Genomic DNA, 13,169 nt, shown 5'->3' on the forward strand with positions numbered 1-13,169 from the left:
CACTATAGCTACATGCTATTGGTTTGTATTATACCTCTTGATGGTATGGGACATCAAGGTAGAGGTATGATGTATTTCATTCTTTATTCATGTGTGCATCCCTTGGGCTCGGGGGTGGTTGGGTGGTTGAGTTTATGCCTGTTCTATGCATGTTTTATGCATAACAATTATCTAGAGGGATCTTAGGGTTTTAACACACCCTTACCCACTTTTTTCACTTTTCTCCTGCAATCAGTTCTAGAAATAGTCGCATTTGCTCGGTTCTTCCCCTTGTCTCCTAATTGGGCTTGGGCTTGTGTCACAACATTGAGTGGTGTGATATTTCCAGACTGCACACTAATGGTTTGGATGGTGGCCTAATTAGCAATGGAAGTCAAACCGCTTGTGCGATATGGACAATCCTTGATCAGATGATCAATACCACATTTAGTACAAGTGAGTATTGGCATGTCAATGGTGGGCATAGCAGCCACTTGTTGGGGTTGGTGCATATGAACCATATTCTTGTTTTTGGCACTCAACTATTTGATGCGGCCCTCCATAGCCAAAACATTGTAGCAATCCTCTCCTTATGTTCGAGTTCATATCCTTGCCCTTCCATTGTACCGTGGTTTGAAACATAGATACTGGCATGTTATTCTATAGGACATAGAATTCTGGTGTGACCTCCATAGCTTCTTCATAGAACTCTCCGCTAGGTTCCACTTCACACACCATATCAATATCTTCTGATGGCTCTTCAATCAATACTCTGGTGGTTGTGGTGGTAGAGGTGAAGTATCATATACCCGAAACATCCCCCTAGGTAAATAGGAAGATTTGGGTTGTCCTATAGCTACAGTGATTTGTCCATGTGGCGATGGTAGAGCCAATGGAGCTCAAGGTGTTGTGCCATAGTTTGGAACCTTGGATATCTGCACATTGAAGTGTCATGATTCTCTAATTTTTTATAGTGTGCACAATAGAGTAATATCCTTGCTCTTAATTATGGACATTCAGTGGTAGTTTGATTCAATCTGCACATAGAGCACCACACCAATTCCCTGCAGGGGTAAATATGGTTATGCCCATGCCCCAGATGTTTCTCTTCCCTCCTTTACCTTCAATTTCTCTAGTATCACATTACTGAGCTCGTCCACAATCATGTTTCTGACTTTCTTGCTCCGAGTTCCAATTTCTTGGTGACTCGAGACAAGATAAGTCGTTGCTACACCGAAGATATTCTGACATCTTCTAGTTGCATCAATTCCAACATATTATCTTCACATTCAATTGCCAGTTTGCAACATGCATCAAGAGTGGCTGGTCGGTGGGCTAGTACCAGACAATCATGCATCTTGTGGTCTCTAACCCCTCTTTGAAAGCAAGGCAATAACTGATCGTCGTCGTCAGTTAACCTCTCCCATAGTTTGCACCTTGAATTTAAGTTCTTAAGTAGAGACACATAGTCTCTCAATCATCGACTCCATTTCCTTTTGTTTAATATTGTGCAGCTATGCCATAGGGCTCCATCTGCCACTTATGTAGCAAAGCTGGGCACAAACACATTCATGAGTCATGTGAAGTTAACCTTATCCTCAGGTTTGAGAGTTTGGAACCACGGATGCACTTTCCCTTCTAGGGTCAGTGAGAAAGCATGAATCATTGTCACATCACTAACAGGTCCGCATGTTTCACATGTGGATTCAAACATCTCTACATGTTGGATAGGATCTCCGTCCTTAGAGAATTTTGGATGAGTTTGGAAATGATATGTGGCTTCATCTGGGAGGGTCGAGATTCTAGAGGATTGCCTAGTTCCTTGACCATTCCTCAGCCCATCTCTGCCGCCATATTCAATAGATCTGTCCTTGTGGCTGCATTAAGGTCAATGGTTGGATCCACCCTTGGTCTTTGAGGAATTGTTCTCCCCCTTTCCTAGACCTCGTCCTCTTCCTATGTTGGCTCTTCTAGGTATCTCCGATCCATGGGATGGTACTGCCACTATACCTTGGAGTGGCTCATCATTAGTTGCCTCTGTACGCCTTTGCAAAATTAAAAGTTCCATGTCTTGTAGGAATTTGGATGATTAATCATCTACTCAATATATTTTTTGATGTACAGACGGTCCTCCACTTCACCCGCCACCACTGTTGCTAGATTATCCTCTTCTTCTAGGGTTACAAACCCTTCCTCAGCTCTGGGCTCCTCATTTATGTGTTTTGAGTTTGGAATTTCTCCCTCACTTCTTCCCATGGCTAATTTCGGCTCCTTATCCCATGATTGGAGTAGGTTTAAACTTCCCATCTTCTTTTGTTCAGCTGTCGCCCTTCGAGTATCGAGCTCTTGTTTCCTTAAGCTTAACTCTCATAGGCTATCGTTCCACCTCCCTCCTTCTGAGATCTAACTCTACTTCCTCTGAAGTGGGGAAAAATACTTGACCCATCTTGGTCGCACTTTTCATGTCCCGTCTCATTCAGGGGGGTGCCGGTGTTCGTCGTCTCGACAGCCTTGAATTTGACATTTGGATGGACACTTCTTGTCTTGGACCGAGCTGGTTGACGGACCCATACCCGCAGATTACGCTTCTTCGTTCATGAGACTGGTTTGGAGACCAAAAACTCATCGGGCGATATCAATGATACCACTGGATTTGGTTGGGAGAGGGTGGTTTCTCCTCTTCCCCAAACCTAGAGTACCTCAGCCCTTTTTACATGGACTCTTCACTACTAGTTTAACGGTGGTCAGGTTCCTTTAAGACACTCAGGTGAGTGCTTACTAAGTGACCTGAACCCACACTTTTTTTATAGGAAGATCCTGGGTGATTCGATGCACTATCGCCAGGTGTAAGATCGTCTCTGATGATCTTTCCAAATCTTAAGTGCATGTATGTATGATTTGATAAGCTAATTTGATGACCCAATTTAGTTTTGATTAGATTCTATCGATTTATTTAAGAGGCTGTGAGATTGCAGAGAATAGTTCACAGGCATGAAGTGTCAGAAAACAGTTCATGTCATGAACGTTTTTCTGCACTTTCATGTGTTCAAAAAAAATTTCTCTTGGGGTCAGAATTCCTCGTCCTTGTTATAGACGTCACTCCTTTTCTAGACCTTCATAGCCTTAACCTGACTATACCAAACTCGTGCGTTGGATTGGACTAAACCATGAGTTTGTAGGAAAAAGTTCACATCGTGAACAAAAAATGGTTCACGCTATAAAGGTCTTCTAAAATGGTTCATGTCATGAACAAAAAATGGTTCACGCCATGAACTAATTTCTGCACCTTTCACGATTCTTGATTTTGTCAGACCTCATGGCGTCAAAGGTGTCAGGATAAGGTTACCTATTTTTGGCAAGGTAATCCCATGATTTGTGGTGTTAAGCGTGCGGTGCTGATGTCATGAGTGGTTCACGACGTGAAGTTGCAAAAAACGATTCACGGCGTAAATGTTTTCCTACAGTTTCACGTGGGAACTTCCCGCATCGACTAGTGTGATTCTGGGTGCAAAATACTTATCCAATAGTTCCCAAAATGATTGTGCCACATCTAAGGAGTGAAATACAAGCTCAAGGCACAGTCAATGGCTCCTTTGTTTTTCCTAAATTTTTGGAAAAGAAGAAAAACAACACACCAACCTGCTCATTCATGTTAATGCAAATATCAAATTTAACTAGAAAAAACAGTAAATCTCTATTCTAAGACCACTCCACCACATATATACACAACAAATAGAACCAATTTCACACGATTCTTTACTTCCACACAACTTTTATCCATTCATTTTCTACACAATGCAATACCAGAATGCAAGGGCAATCGTGAATCTTATGCAATGGGTGCTGAAACTCCAAGAGGAAGGAAGAAACAAAGGTGTTTCCCCAGTAGTGGTGCCAAAAATGTTATGGGCTACCACACCTCCAAGAGGGAACTCAATGCATTCACCTAAAGGATGAGCAATAGATTACAACCGTTGTAGGGCACTTACCAATGCTTTGAACTTGAGTCCCTTGAGGCCTCCAAGCTCACTTGTTAAGCTCCAAACCTCCAAGCTCCACCTCCACGCTGTCACCGTAGATTTGCTCACACCATCGCATCATAAGGCAATCACTCTCTCTCACTCTCCCACACAAGCATGAATCATACAAGCATAGAAGAGGTACAATGCTAGAATGCTCTCTCTCTCAATCTCTCTCAAGACACAAAGAAGAGCTCTCTATAGCATAAAGGGGGATTGTGTCTTTTCATTTATGAGAAAATGCCTTATATACATTTGGCCCTTATTCATACTTGGGCGCCCAAAACTTACTTATCTAGGCCTACAAGTACACACTCACATAATCAAGCATAGAAGAGGTACAATGCTAGAATGCTCTCTCTCTCAATCTCTCTCAAGACACAAAGAAGATCTCTCTATAGCATAAAGGGGGATTGTGTCTTTTCATTTATGAGAAAATGCCTTATATACATTTGGCCCTTATTCACACTTGGGTGCCCAAAACTTACTTATCTAGGCCTACAAGTACACACTCACAATCAAGAAGGGAATGAAGAGAAGATAGACAGCATCACCTACAAGTACACACTCACAATCAAGCAAGCAAGCATGCATCAACACAAAAGCTCACCATCATAACCACACAAGAGAGCAAGAGGGAAGAAGAAGAATACTCAAACATGATAATGGGATTGTATCCTTTTCATATTTCTTTAAGTCATTTATATACAAGAGCTCCTTTTTTACAATGGCCACCTATTAACAATTGGGGGCCCAAAACTGGTTCTCTAGCTCTATGTACACCTAGGCTTTCTAGTACATGGCTGGCATTACATATGTCGTAAAGCTCGGTCATCGCATATCTTTTTACATGAAGCGCTTAGCACGGTTTTACATAAAAATGAGTTACATGAAGGGCAACCACGCTTTGATAAAAAAATAGTAGGAGTAATGTTAACCATTGTGGTTAACATACCCCCTCCCTAATTTGGCCTCGTGCTCGGGACAGGAAATGAAGCTTAGTGGTGGTAGTACAGGGAGCAGGTGTGGATAAAATTGTACCACGATTTAGGGTATTGGGGGGAGTGGTGGGAACCTTTGTTGCTTGTTGAGAACACTGTCTCCATCATGTCTTCAAAAGTTTGGAGTCACTAGGCTAGCATGAGGCTAGCATCTAGTGTATGCGCTCGTAATACATAAAGAGTTGATGTCAAATGCGAGGCCTTGGGCTCCTTCATCATAGTGGTGCCATGTAGGGAATTCTACCAAGAGGGTAATGATTAGGTTAAAGAAGCAGATGGTGGCAATGATTGTTGGGTTGAAGGTGCTCATTAGAGCAATCATGCTTTCTTTGGTGTATGTACTACTGGAAGTAGGGGGGTTGAACCATGGGAAGTTGAACTGAATCTTCAGGTTTTCTGCCTTTGTTGTTGGTGAAATAGGTCAAGGTTAATGTGGATGTGGTGTGGGGCTTTGCAGTACTCAGCCCATATGTGAGGCTTCAGAAGGAAGAGGTTCCACCAGATAGCCTATTCACCCGTAATATCAAAGGTGATGTGTTGGGCATCTAGGTTGGTCTGAATGTATCCCTATTGCTTGTGCAGGTGGTGTCTTTGCATTGATGTAAAGTCTGAGGACATAGATGTCCCCATTCAATCAGTAACCTTGGTAAAATGTGCTTGTTAGAGTCAGCGAGACTAAGAAGTATTTAGATTGGTTATTCAAACTCTGTAAAATCCAGAGGGTCGTGGCTAATTGAGGAGATTGAGTGGGGGATCCACCTCATCTCGTGATCCTATAGGGGCTTGGGGGAATTTATCCTTCCTCTAAGGGAATAGGGATTGGGGAGGGTTGGGGCTCCTGGTAGGGAGGGGTCTTTAATGTAGAGGGTGTGGTGCCAAGCAAGGCATCAAGGAGGGTGGGTGGGCACACTGACAAAGAGGGTTTGTCATGGGGGAGTAGTGGCAGACCCAATCCAATATAAATAGAGGAAGGAAGGTGGCGAGCGCGTAGCGTTAGAGAATGGGGTGGCAAGGGTAGGTGTGGGGGGTGGCATGTGGTGAAGGCTCGTCGGGGGGGTCACTCATATAAATATGTAAGTATCACGTGGGTTCAACAAAAGGACATTTTAAATATTTAAAACTTACAGAAATATATTTACAGAGGGGAGTTATTTATTGTATTTTTAAAAAAAATTACAGATTTGAATAGGAAAGGATACATTATATTCACTAGAAAATTCACAGATAAGGGACTTTTTAAATAGGCCTTGAACGCACGTGATATAGAGGATTTACATATAGTGACCCCCCCGAGGGTGAAGGGAAGAGAGGAAGGGTGGTCCAAGATGAGGCAGGGAGTGGAAAGCTTCTGGTCAGAGGTGAGTTTGTGGCATGTAGGGTGGGGGTGTTCAGTTGTTGTTGGTGGGGTGCCATGTGGTGAGGGATTTTGTGAGGGTTGAGAAGTGGAGCCACTGTGGTCGTTGTAGAGAGACGTAATCACGGTGTTGTGTGTATGTGTGGGAAAGCACCCTAGAGGTGCAAGATATTGTGGAAAGATAAGAATGCCACATGTAATATTGAATGGTGGATGAGTGTTAACCAAAAGAGTGGAAAAAGATCTGCCACATTGATAATGATGTGTAAAGTGGGATAAGGCTAGAAGGCCTATATCATTGTATGGTTCATTTGTGATAGGCAATAGAATTGACTGTTGATTGTGCAATCTCTCTCTCTCTCTCTCTAGTTATGGAGTTCTTAGTGTGGTTTAATCCACCTTAATTATGTTTCTTAATCTATGTCTATCACCATGATCAATCCCATTTTAGGATTGTTTAACATGGTATCAGAGCTTGGGTGGGCTCTTGGTCATTGTGAATATTTATGTATAGATTTCTTGGTTATGTGTTCATTTTATTAAGCATTATTTTTAGTTTATTATGAAAAACATTAGCACACTCATTTTCATTAGTATTGCATTTGGAGAGAGATTATGCTCATGGAGATTTGGAGATTATGGTGTTGCCCAAGAGAGTTGCAAATGGGAGTTTTGCAACATGGAAAGCCTACTCATCATCATGGAAGTGCTGAAAATGGAGATTTCAGCAAAGATAAAGTCTTGGAAGCTGTCTCGTCTCAAGGAAGGTGCAAATTGCAATTGCAACATTGAAGGTTGGTTTGTGTATTATATTGCCTCAATATTTTGGTGTTTGAGCATGGAAGAATGCTCTATGAAAGGGTTGCTATGTGATGGGATCATGAATCCTATGGTTCTTTGCATTGGGCAAAGACATTGAAGGTACACACATACTTGTTCAAGTGGTGGTGGATAGGTGGTTATGGCCTAATTTGCATTCCATGTTGGAGCTTGTCAAGAAAATGGCATGGCTCGTAGTTTGTTCAATGAAGGAGAACAAAGAAGGGGATGGAAACCTTGGCAGTTTTCACATGTTTTGCACCTTGGTTTCATGGTAATGAAACCTCAAGAAACACCCTTGAAGGTTCAACATGCAAAGAGGAGAGCATGTAAGGTTATGGAGCTCTTTTGGGAGCTCAAGGTAGTCATGTAATGGCTATGTTAAACCTTAAGGTGGAGGTTTCCTGAGGCAAGAGATTGCAGCTGGGATGAGTTGCAAAGGATCTTCTATCAACTAGGCAAAGAAGGATGCATTTGATGGTGAGAACAAAGAAAAGAAAGCACGATTAGAGGCATTAGTGCTAAGAAAACTGAAAAGACTAAGCTAGAAGAAAAGCTATGGAAATTGCAAGAAATGTTAGCAGGACAAAAAGGATGCTTTGACTTTAAAAGAGAATCTAGAATTCAAGGTTCATGAGGCCACGATGAAAGAGCTGGATATGATGAAGAAGTTGGGTGAGGCAGTGAGGGAAGCCACAATTTTGAAAGATGAAAAGCTGAACTACTCACAAAAAATGATGGAGTTGTAGGCAAAATGTGCCAGTGTAGAGCTGGAGAAAGAGAAGAAGTCTGAGATGCGAGACAAGCGGCTAACAATTGCAGATTTTCATAGTCGAAGCAAAAGGTAACTGGGTCTTCCTTCATTGTCCCCAGCTCATCTTCAGTGGTGGCCACGCTCTTTGCCTCGGAGTCATCTTCCTTTGCTATGTCTTTCCCCACAGGCCTCAAGGCCAATGACTTTGTCGTCAAGCCGCCAGAGGCCTCTCTAAGCTCAAAAACCATCTCCAATGGGAGCCGAGTGAGCTACTTGTTGAGATTCAAGCTCGATGTCAGCTTGTGCCAGTTGCACCATGTGCTGGCATGTTAGGTAGTAACATGTGTGAGACATAAATGACCGCGTCTAGCTAGTCATAGTGTGTGGACAGTAGCTAGGGTTAGCTGTGTGTGGACACAGCACATGTGTGTTGTAGCTTATGGATTATGGCTTTATGCATTGTGTGAGAAGGGACATGGCTTCCCTCTATGGTTAGGGTTTGATTAATACATTAGGGTTTGCTCCTGTGTGTGTGTGTCTCCTCTCCCTCTACATGTTTTTCATCATGGTATCAGAGAGAGCATACAAAGTTTTGCATTACTTTTCTATATGTATCTCAGATGCTATACTCATACATATACATGATGCTAGGAATCCAAAGGATGCATGGGATACATTGGTAAACTTGTTTGATACAGATACTAGTGCTCGTAAGTCTCAGTTGAAACAATAGATTCATAATGTGAAGCAAAAAGGAAGGAGTATTAGAATCATTGCTATTGATGGCCTTGAAAGCATTTGAGCTCATTTGAAGTCTAAGGCACCAGATCTGGACTCCCCGCATACTCCGTTTTCTGCACACAAAAGAGTGGATTAATTTGCTAATCAGTGATTAATCAATGCTAATCACTGTATTTTGGTACAATTGAGGGTTCAAATTAACCCATTAGGTATCTGATACAGATCCCTATAATTTCAGATTGCAATTCGGAGTTGGTTTGATACTCCAACCATCCCGTACAAATTGGTTACCCTTGATTTAATGTAATTTTTGGTAAAATTGTGCTGATAAAATTGTGATAATCATCATTTTGCATTTAACCCTTGGTTAATGCCTGTAAATCTCACTCAAAATCAAGATTATTCATAGCCAGAGTTGCATTTGGGAATGTGCATAAGAATGAATGCTATATGCATTATGTATTGGGCACATTACATCAGTGTAGAAATGGGATCAGACACTGCCCTTGTCCTCCAGAATAAGGCAAGAGGTAAGACCTCCCGCATAGATTTGGGTTTGCATTGCATAATGACACAAGATAAACATCAAAAGCCCAAAAGAACTGTCAGCAAAACATTTAAACACGTTGCTCACATGGAGCAAGAAGACCTGACGGACAAGCTCATGGCCCTAGCCATGAAAGAAGAAGAATATCTCTTTCCAAGAAGAAGATCCACACCAAGAAGATCTAAAGAAAGATATGGACATGAGAAGAGAAGCTGCCCCAAGAAGACTGAAAGAAGAGACGGACGCGTGGAGAGAAGCTGCCACGATAAGAAGACTGAAGACAAGAGAAGATGTGAGGCTCCAAAGAGTGAGGAGCCATGTGAAAATCTCTGAGAGAGAAAGAGAGAGACCCCACAACCCAATGTAACCTGCCCCAACAAAGTAAAACCACCTCTGAGCCACCGATGATGTAGGCCACGTGGTAGATGTATGTGTGAGCACTTTAGTCAAGGTCGCGGGCAACTATAGTAAGCCTTGGACACATAGAGAGAGAGTGTGTCAAGGACTATGAGTTTAGGGACCCGAGGCACTGGTCGTCGCAGGCTATCAAGTAACAGAAACTTAGTGTATAAGGTCCAGGTGTGCTAAGACAACTTGAGGGGAGGTGTGCTAGACACCAGTCGTCGCGCAGACTATCAAGTAAGGAGGGAAACTTGGTATAGGGTCTAGGTGTTCTAGGAGTATTCACTTGAGGGGAGGTGTTGAAATATACAAGTGAATAGGGTGTGTGCGGGAACAAGCCCTTGGTTAGAGGCTGTAAAAGAGGATGTGTAAATGTGAAAGAACCTGTGAAAAGGTGAGAAAAATCTACTGGGAAGAATAAAGAGTAGAACGAGAAGATTTAGGAAGTGTGGAGATATTCTGGGATATATTCTAGGAAAATTGAAGAGGTGGAGAGAATCAAGCAAAAAATCAGTGGGATTAGATGCTTGGATGTAAACTCTATAAATTGAGGCATTGTCCTAATGAGAATTTGCTGGTTTTTTATTATCCATGCCTACATTAAGCCTAATCACTTTGTTAATGATGTTGATTCTAGTATTTGATCCACCATAGCTCATCACATTGCTCTAATTTCAACAATGGATATGAATGAATGTGATGTGATGGATGTAAATGAATGTGATGGACGTGAATAGATGTGATGTCATGTGAATCAGGATGTGAATGAATAAGATATGATGTCATGTGAATCGGGATGTGAGTGAATGAGATGTAATGTAAATTGGGATAGATGTGTTATGTGATGTGAATGAATATGATGTGATGAGATGTGGATATAGGTAGATGCGAGTGGATGAGATGTGATGTACAGATCTGATGCAGATAAATGAGGAAAGATGTGATGAGATGGAAAATGATGTGATGAGAATGGGAATACATATGAAATAAATGAGCATTGAGGATTGATGTGGAACAATGTGGAAAGACGAGAGTTCGTTATAGAAACTGTATTTATGACCTGTTTTTAAATGACTATTTTATGTCAAAAATGTTGGGGAAGCATTTTGACCGTCTTGTGAATGAGGTCGTGGAGACCTATCTGATAAAGTAGCAACAGCTGACGGAGAGTCAACGGAGGATGTCTCGCGTAGCAAGGTCGCGGTCGAGGTCTTGACCAGTCGCGGCCGAGGTCTTGACCAGCCTCGGTTCGATTTAAATGGTGAGCTTCTACGGTGGATGAGGGACCAAGGAAGTGGTCTATGAGTGAAGCGCTAGGTGACCTGTGATGAAGGATCCTAGAGGGTGCTGACCATACGGTGCTCGGCGCTGGGTCGCCAAAGATACCCACTTGTGCGTTGTGGAAGATATTAGAACAAGGAGTAAGAGTTATTTTTTGAATTCGGGCATGGATCTAGTTGATTGACCTTGCTGGTCCTCAACGAATGAGTCCATGGCTCTTTTATATGGATCTGTTGGTTGATCTTACTGATCTTTGATGGAGATTCCATTTTGATTTTTATAAGTGAATATATTGCCGGGTACTATGAGCTAGGAACTATTGAAAAGGCTCCTGAGTGGATAGGTGGTGAGCGTTCTGGTTGCCAATGATGCCATAAGTACATCGATGAAGGAAAAATTGGGAAGTAGGATTCAACCGGATATTTTGGAAGATTATAATCAATGATACTATAGTTTTATTAAATTATTATTTTAAAGACAGCTGAATCTGTGAAAAAGGCAATTTCATATTAGGTGTGTAAGTGGTGTGACTAGTTTTAAGTTTGCATGAATATCCGGCTAGGGGGCTTGGGAACTCTTTTCCCTGGTACCCGAGATAAAACCTAACCAAATTCTTAATTGGATCCCATCACTACAATGGTTGGGCGGTTGGCTAACCCACGCGACTGGATGGGGTTACGCTGGACTGATGGATCCCTAAAATGAGACTCAATTCTGTTATGGTACGATAGATGAAGTAAATCCTAGATAAAAATTGTTCTATGGAAAAGAATCAACGGCTGTGCCTCTCAATGAGGAAAAAAGCGTTGGTCTCTATGATCCAAGTGCAACTCTTTTCCTTGATCTGACTATGATACTTACGGGTTCGGTTAGATCAGTTCAGTTAGTTAAGGCTCTTGACTACATTAGAGTAAATTTATCCTGAAGGAATCGCTCGTGCTTTTTAGGCAAGGGAATTTTTTCTAGGTTCGATTTTGGAAGAACCGATGGATTAGTCTCTTGTCCGGATATCCGTGGGCGAGGCCCCGAGTGAGAGACCTTGCTCCGTGCAAGAAGTGCTACTTCCGCTGCTAGCACCCCTGAATTTGTTGCGAGGTGAGGACAGGGATCTTTCAGGTTTACCTGATTTTGATGAGTTGGTTTCACTCTTGCTTTTGTTGAGGAAATCAAACTCAGTGACTCTTTTCATAATGCATCTACTAGCCATGATGTAGGCAGGGAGAGATTTGCATCACGAGGTCGTGGTAATGGTCGTGGATGGCAAGATAGGTCACCACAACAGAATTTTCAACCTACATATGGTGCTAGAGGTGGTCGTGGGGATATACACCTCAGAGAGGCAGAGGTAATCCTTGTGGAAGAGGACGTTGGCAAGGCCAACAAACATCTATGCAAAATGTGGAATGCCATTACTGTGGGACGTTTGGTCATATGACATGTGATTATTACCGCAAACAAAATGATTTGAGAGGGGGTAGAGCACAACATGGTGGACATTTTGCACAACATGGTGGAAATTATGCAAATGGTGGAAATTTTGCATCAAGCAGTCATGATGGTAGTGCAAATTACTTGTTTGCCACCATGAAACATGTCGTGGGATCTATGATGACAAATGGTGACAGTGATGACAAATGGTGACAGTGATGACACTTGGTATATGGACTTTGGAGCATCAAACCATATGACTTGTCATGGTGAATGGTTTAAACATATGAAGCCAATGATGTGAAAGGCTATGTGGAGATAGGTGATGATTCCCAGCATGCTATCACTCATGTTGGAAGTGTACCATTGGTGATGCACAATGGTGAAACAAAGTCTATGGCATATGTCTTGTATGTGCTTTCTATTACAAAAAGTTTGGCCTTAGTTGGTCAAATGGTTGAACAAGGTTTACAAGTTCGTTTCAACGAGCATGGTTGCTTCATTGAGGATTTCAAAAATGGATGTAGAGTCATTGCCAAAGGCAAGAAAGAAGGCAGGTTATTTAAGTTGGATGCTGGGATCCTTGAGTTGAGATCGGCCATGTTCTCTAAAAGCCGAAATGTGGTATAAGACATTGACATGTGGCATAAAAGGATTGGACATGTGAACATACAAAGGTTAAAGAACATGCAGGCAAGAGGCATTGTTGGTGGGCTACCTAGATTCAAGTATGATGGGAATATGCATGTCTGTGATGCTTTCCAGTTTGGAAAGCAAGCAAGGTTGCCATTTCCTAAAGAAGGCAACATGAGTAGCAGGCCACTTGAGATAGTTCATGGTGATG

Source organism: Cibotium barometz, chromosome 30 (assembly GCF_041138505.1).
Source record: "Cibotium barometz isolate CiBa-2024 chromosome 30, ASM4113850v1, whole genome shotgun sequence".
NCBI classification, from domain to species: Eukaryota; Viridiplantae; Streptophyta; class Polypodiopsida; order Cyatheales; family Cibotiaceae; genus Cibotium; species Cibotium barometz.